The sequence below is a fragment of the Nicotiana tabacum genome, chromosome 20 (genome assembly GCF_000715075.1).
Source record: "Nicotiana tabacum cultivar K326 chromosome 20, ASM71507v2, whole genome shotgun sequence".
Classification (NCBI taxonomy): Eukaryota; Viridiplantae; Streptophyta; class Magnoliopsida; order Solanales; family Solanaceae; genus Nicotiana; species Nicotiana tabacum.
The window spans coordinates 146,184,555-146,192,647 of NC_134099.1; positions in this window are offsets into that span (position 1 = coordinate 146,184,555).

An 8,093-nucleotide genomic window follows, 5' to 3' on the forward strand; every position below is an offset into this window, starting at 1 on the left:
AACAACTGATTCTTCAACTCCTGGTATTGTAATTGGTGGTGTGGAAGGTGTTGTTTCATGTATTATCTCCTCTACAAAAGGATGCTTAGCATGAGAATCTTCTGCATATGCTTAAATTATCCCTGTATTCATTGGTTCTTTGCACAAGAAAATGTCAGACATATCCTCTTGTGTTTCAGTTTTAAAAAGAAATATTGATTCCTTAAGCTGGACATCCCTTCTAACAAAAAACTACTGGTCTTCAAAATCATACAGCTTGTAGTATTTTTTTTGTTTCTGAGTAACCCTCATAAACTGTTTTCTTAGCTCTTGTTGTAAACTTATCTCCTTTAGGTAACTTACTTGTATAATAAAGCAGCCAAATACTTTAAGGTGAGATAGTTGAGGTGGCCTTCCATGTAACAATTTAAATGGTATTTTTCATTGCAGCACTATTGATTGCAATTTGTTAATCCAATATACAGTAGTTTTGACACAATCTCCCCAAAATCTTATAGGCATTGAACTCTGAAAAATTAATGCTTTAGCTACTTCTAGTATATGTCTATGCTTTCTCTCCACAACTCCATTTTATTGTGGAGTGTATGGACATCTACTTTGATGAATTACACCATATGAATCTAGGAATTCATCGCATTTGGAGTTAAAAAAACTCACTATTATTAGCAGATCTTAGAATCTTTATGCTCTTGTCAAGCTGATTCTTTATTAAAGCAAAAAGTTCTTCAACACTAGAAACATTTCACATTTGAATTGAATTAGACAGATCCAAGTATATCTAAATATATCTGATGTGATCATCAACTATGGTAACAAAATAGTACCTCTTGTCATATGTAGGTTTCCTATATGGACCATATACATCTAAGTGCACTAATTGGAAAGGACTATCTATTATGCTACTACTATTAAGAAATTTTTAGTCTACTTTGTTTTGCCGAGGGACAAATTTCACAACATTCCAGAATTTCAGCATCTGCGTTATTCTTGAAATCTACAATGTGTTGCATTGCTCCAACAAAAGGATGCCCCATTCTCCAATGCCATAACTTTCCACTATTGTCTTCCCTATAAACTATTGCTCTCACTACAAGTTTTATTGCTTCTTGTAATATGTACAATCCTTCTTTTTCCTTATCAATCCCCAGAATCTTCCCACTAAAGAGTCCTTGAAACAAACAAAAATTAGGAAAAAACAAACCCACACAAGAAAGTTATTTGGTTATCTTTGACACTGAAAGAAGGTTGAACTTCAAATATGGAACATGTAAAATATTCTCAAGCTTATAACTTCCTAGGATCACTGCATCTCCTATACTTGTGATCTCTGCTCTATCACTAGTTGGTACCTATACCCTACTGTTACTTTGATCTATCAGTGTTCTAAAGTAGTTAACAACTCCTTATATGGTATAATATGGTGTTCTATATATCTATTATCCATTCACAGGCAAAGTTATTGGATTATAGTGAGATCATACCTGTCATGTTACCTGTTATGTTGCTTACACACTCATTTCATGTAGGCTTGTCTAGCATATTTAGGATCTGTTTGTATTGTTGTTAAGTAAATAAATGACCTTGTACTTGTACCTCAAATGAGTTCACATTGTCTCCTGCCACTGTAGAATTGGCAAAAGGCCAGAATCCACTAGCTTGTGTGTTCTTCTTCTTGCTCTTAAAGTCCTGTGGGAATCCAACTATTTTATAATAGTTTTCCTTTAAATATCCCTTGTATCCACAATGTTCAGAGATTATACTAGGTTTCTTAAGTTTAAAATTTGTTGTGTCTTTCCTGCTAATATTGTTAGGGGATCCCTGTTCATATCAACTACACCTAGGGACCTTTGACTTTCCTCCTAAGATACTATTGTATAGGCTTCATTTACCGACACTACTGTTCTCATTGTTAGCAGATTGTTTCTAATATTACTATAGGTTTCATTATGTCCCATAAGGAACTGCACCAAGCATTGTGATCTTAAATGCATAACATAGGGCAATGACTCCTCACATTCACAAGAGGGAAGGGGAGCTAAAACATGCAATCCATCCCAAAAATCTTTCATCTTAGAGTAATAAGAAGAGATGGAATCAGTATCTTGCCTTAAAGTGGCAATATCTGTCCATAAATGATATATCATAGTCAAATCACTCCTAAAAATCACTCCACATATTCTTAGCATTAGAGGCGTATATGATACTAGGCATTAGCTTATTTGCGACTATACTTCCTATCCATGATAGAACAATTGCGTTGCATTTCTCCCACTGTTCTGCTAACTCTCCTCTGTAAATGCTTTTGACACAGGTCCCATCCAAAAAACCTAGTTTGATTTTGTATCGAAAAGCCAATTTTATCGCTCTACTCCACAACGTGTAATAATCTGGCCCTGTGAGCTTGAGATGAATTAAGACTAGTCGAGGCACATTTCCAGCTTGGAGATACATTTGGTAATTGTGGTCTAGTGAGGTGACCTTATTTCCTGTCATTGCTGTAGAAATTGAAGCTTCATGTTCTTCAGCACCTGCTATGATACCATGTCGAATTGACCAATTAGAATCGAGAACTCAGACCTAACTCTTATAGAGAAGAGAGAAGAGGAGAGGGAATTGACAGAGAATTCTATATTAACTCAATTGCAGATGAGTGCAGATAATTCTATATTAGCTCAATTGCAGATGAGTGCAGATATACGTTTATATAGTTGCCAGTTATGTTGGCTCACACCTCACACGTGCACCTCATATGCCCTAACTAACCTTGTAACTACCTTCTTGACAACTAATCTAACTGACTCTAATAACGATTATTCCTACGTTGCATTCTCCATTACTCTGCATCTTTCATTACTCATAGGTGTAATAGATTAGCAATGTAGGCACATTTGATTTGACTAAAATGTTTGTGACAAACACTTCAGACAAGCATAATGATAGGGGCTCTTTTGTCCTTTTTCAAATCTTAAACCCATGCCTCATCTCCCCTCATGTTCCTTTTACTTTACCCACTATAGTTTCACTTATGGACTGGTTCATATATAGGATGATGCAAGACATAACCAAATAATTTAAAGCAACCTTCTCTCGATTTATCCTCAATGCGTGCTACTTGAAACATTCATCTAATGGATATGTTAGACTTTAACAGCCCAACATTCATTATCATTTAACATTGCCTTACAGCTTGTGGATATGGGCTTTATGTCCAACTTTAGGGGTTTTTGATTTTATACTTATAAATCTCTTTTTCCTAGAAATAAAATGACTTAAATTGCCAAAAAAATGCATTAACACTTAAAAGAAGATGTTGGCTCTAGAACGGATCCTGGAGAGAGGAAAAGAAAATAAAACCAAAAAGGCTAAAATATCAAGGCGCCTATACTACTCAAAGGATGATTTAATTTTAGAAAATATTACTCAAGTAAGAGCGTTGGAAGCGCAGCTTATTATACCCTTGCTTAGGTTGTGTAGAAGATATTAACTTTTTGCACAATTAATTCTGGGGAGAATTTCTGGTGGACCGCAAAAAAAATATTCATACAAAAAAATAGAGGTTGGAATTGTTGAGTTAGGTGAGTACTCTCAATGCGAAATGATAAGTGTCAACTTCATGAATATTTCTTATCTTGAACCTCCATTGTTTGATTTTCTTCAAGATCTAAGACTGAGATAAAGAAAAAGCTAGATATGATGTTTGAATTCTAAGTTGCATTCTTTTTTAGCTGAAGTCGAGCTTCTCTTCATTGTGGTTGATTGAAAACTTTAAAAATAGAAGTTTTGTCGAGATTACGAGTGTGAAAAGCTCTGAATCACCTCCAATGGAGGACACAGAAGCTTCTCAAAGAGAGAGAAGAAGAAAAGCTAAAGTCAGCTAAACTGAAAATATAATCAATAATTTCTAATATGTCCAACACTGTTCAATATATATACAACTAACCTATTGTAATGCTAATCACTAGCTAAAGGTGCTGACTCAGCACTATTACAAGGATAAATATAATACACATTACTAATTCCATACTATAGTCTTAATACCCCCCTCAAGTTGGATGTGAGGAAATCACACACAACTTGCCAAGTACAGAGCATTGTTTATCCCAGTGAGAGCCTTAGTGAGCACATCTGCAAGTTGATGGCCTGTACCAATGTGATGTAGCGAAATGAGCCCCTCCTGATGTTTGGTATGCACAAAGTGGCTATTGACCTCAATATGCTTAGTCCTTTCATGGAACACATGGTTTATAGCAATGTGTAGAGCAGAAAGACTATCACAGTGCACATGTATTGGCAAATTAATTGACACAGTAAGTTCTTCAAGCAGCTTGGACAACCAAACAAGTTCACCAATAACTTTTCTAAGAGCTCTATATTCTTCCTCTACTGAAGAAAGAGATATGGTTTCTTGTTTCTTGGATTTTCAACTAATGATACTTCCTCCCAGAAACACAACATACCCAGATACTGATTTTCTGGAGTCAGGGCAGGCTGCCCAATCAGAATCGCAATAGGCAACTAGTTAAAGATCATCCTTATTGCTGAAATATAGGCCCAGAGTGGGATCTTTCTTCAAGTACCTTAGCATGTGATAAGTTGCCTGTAAGTGGGGCTCCCTAGGATCTTGCACGAACTAACTGAGATGTTGGACTCCATATGTTATGTCTAACCTAGTATTAGTGAGAAAGTTCAATTTGCCAATAAGTTTTCTGTAGAAAGTGGGGTCAGACAATGGTATTCCTTCTTTGGATTTTAGTTTAACTATGGAATCAAGGGGAAAAGTCAAGGATGGAAAGTGAAGACATTTATAGTCCATTAATAAGTCCAAAACAAGCTTTCTTTGTAAAATGATGATGCCATCTGGTTTGTAAAGAATTTCCAACCCTAGGAAGTAATGTAATTATCCTAAATCTTTGATTCTGAACTTGTCATGTAAGAAGGCCTTAAGCTGATTAATTTCTTTAGAATCAATCCTTGTGAGCAACACATTATCTATATACACTGCTATAAAAACAATGGAGGAATTCTGTTTTCTGTAGAACAAAGAGTAGTCATGCATGGAGTATGTATACCCTCTTAAATATAGGACCTCAGTTAGCTTATCATACCATTATCTACTAGCCTCTAAAGGGACTTATTCAGCTTGCACACTAACTCTAGAGAGTGCACTTCAAGGTCTGGAGGAGTCTGCATATAGACCTCCTCATGCAAATCTCCATAGAGAAATGCATTATTTATATCCAGTTGTGAGATTTGCCATTTCTTCTTTGCTGCTATGGCAATGAGAGACCTATGACCACTGAAGAGAAAGTTTCTGTATAGTTGTCACGACCCGAATTTTCCCCACTCGAGAGTCTTGATGGAGCCTGCTCGTGAAAGCTAGGCAAGCCGCATAATATAGAATCTCTAACTCTTTTATTTAGCCTTTTTAACAATTTAAATCAACCTGAGATTAACAATGAAATATCAAAGATAAATAAATACAAGTGGAAGACTTAATCTGATAACTTAGCCAAAACCAGTATGGCAATACCAACATACGTCTCTACCCAGAATCTGGTGTCACAATATCACGGACTGTCTACAAATACTATATACAAATGTCTGGAAAAAAAGTACAATCTGTCTCGTAGATAATGAAAACAGAATACATATAAAGATAGAAGAGAACACCGGGCCTACGGACGCCTGCAGGACTACCTCGGGATCTCTAATTGGGCTGAAGGCAGCCACCCAATGCTACGGTCCACAAGCTGCCGCTCCAGGATCTGCACATAGTGCTGAGTGTAGTATCAGCACGACTGACCCCATGTGCTGGTAAGTGCCTAGCCTAACCCCGGTGAAGTAGTGACAAGGCTAGGACCAGACTACCAAATAAACCTGTGCAGTTATATAATATGCAGTGGAAAATAAAACAGGAATAAACAAGTAAAGATGGAAGTGGGTACATGCTGTGGGGGAATATCAGTACCAACAGTAAATTAAGAGAAAAGCATAAGAACAACTTAGAATTTACAGCAAAATATTAAGGAACTCGTAACCAATCTATGAACACTTCGTATTATCAATTGTTGTGGCGCGCAACCCGATCCCAAGACATAATAACTCTGTTGCGCCGTGCAACGCGATCCATATCATTTATCACTGTTGTGGCGTGCAACCCGATCCAATTAAATTATTGTTGCGGCGTGCAACTCGATCCAAATATAATATTGTTGCAGCGTGCAACCCGATCCAAATCTAATATTGTTGCGGCGTGCAACCCGATCCAAATATAATATTATTACGGCGTGCAACCCGATCCAAATATAATACTGTTGCGGTGCGCAACCCGATCCACATATATAGTTCAACACCAATCATAACAAGAGTCCCGGCAAGGGATCAATAAAGAAACAATACAGTCCCGGCAAGGGAATTGACGGTATAAGTAAATACGTCCAGGCAAGGAAAAATCAGCTATAACCAAACTTGTTCCAACATCTAACTACCTCAACTAGCACCAATACCCAATCTTAAGTAGTTTCCACGAGGATAATCATAATCCTTGGTCAACTTAGAGAATCAACAACTTTGGCATTCGTAGTATTTATTCAGAACACAATAATTTCAATTGAAGACTCACGGTCATGCTTGATACCAATGTATAGATACTCATCACCATGCATATACATCGTACTCAACAAGTAACATGTACCAAATAGGACTCAACTCCTAATCCCTCAAGCTAAGGTTAGACCAAACACTTACCTCGAACTTCTACGGCCAACTCAAGCCTCAAACACCGCTTTTCCTTTAGAATTCGCCTCCAAACAACTCGTATCTAGTTCAAATTGATTTAACAACATCAATAAATGCTAAAGAATTCATACCTAATGCTCAATTATAGGTTTTCTATCATTTTTCTCCAAAAAGTCAAAAATCAACCCCGGGCCCGCTTGGTCAAAACACGAGGTTCGGACCAAACCCGATCACCCATTCACCCACGAGCCCGAATATATAATTAGTTCATAAATCCGACCCCAAAACGAGGTCTAAATCCCAATTATGCAAAAAGCCCAAACTCTACCCAAATCCCTAATTTCCTACCCTTAAGAACATGATTTAGGCCTAGAAATCTAATGGTTGTTAATGGAAATTGAAGAAAATGAGTCTAAGATTACATACCTATGATTTTGTGGTGATGTTCTCTTTAACAAATCGCCCAATTTGGAGTTTGGAAGAAGAAGTTATGAAGTTTTGGTTAAATCCCGTTTTGGCTTCTGTTTTAAAATCACTAGACAAACCTTCATCGCGTTCGCGATGGGTCTGTCGCATTTGTGATGGGTCTGTCGCGTTCGCGATGGGTCAGGCCAATTAACCATCGCGTTCGCGATCACAGGCTTGCGTTCGTGGATCTTTGACTCCCCGAGCCTTCATATTCGCGGGCCAGTGGCCGCGTTCGCATAGAACAAAAATGTGAATCCCTCCCCCAGGCCATTAGCCTACGCGTTCGCGAGTGCCTGGACGCGTTTGCGAAGGGTACTCCCCCCATAGGCTCACGTTCACATCCCAAGCTCCGCGTTCACGAAGAATAAATTGGCACCTGAGGAAATTGGCTTACGCGTTTGCGAATGAGACCACGCGAACGCGAAGAACAAAACCTCTGTGCACTAAGACAGCAAAAACCTGCAACTTTTTCCAAGTTCAAAACCTTCCGAAACTCATCCGAGCCCTCGGGGCTCCAAACCAAACATGCGTACTAACTCAAAAACACATATGAACTTATATGTGGAATCAAATCTCCAAAATAACCTCTTAAACAACGAATTTAGCATAGAAATCTAAGAAAATCTCAAAACTTTCAAAGTATGAATTTTTCACAACTACGGGTCCGAGTTACCTCAAAATACTTCCGTTTTTTACCAATTTTTACAAACTTATCGTAAATCACATATAAGACCTATACCAAGCTCCGGAACCAAAATACGTGCCCGATACCATCGAGTTTTAAACACAATTCATTTTCAAAACTCATAAATAATTTCAGAAAATAATTTTCTTTGAAAATACATTTCTCGGGCTTGGGACCTCGAAATTTAATTGCGGGCATACAC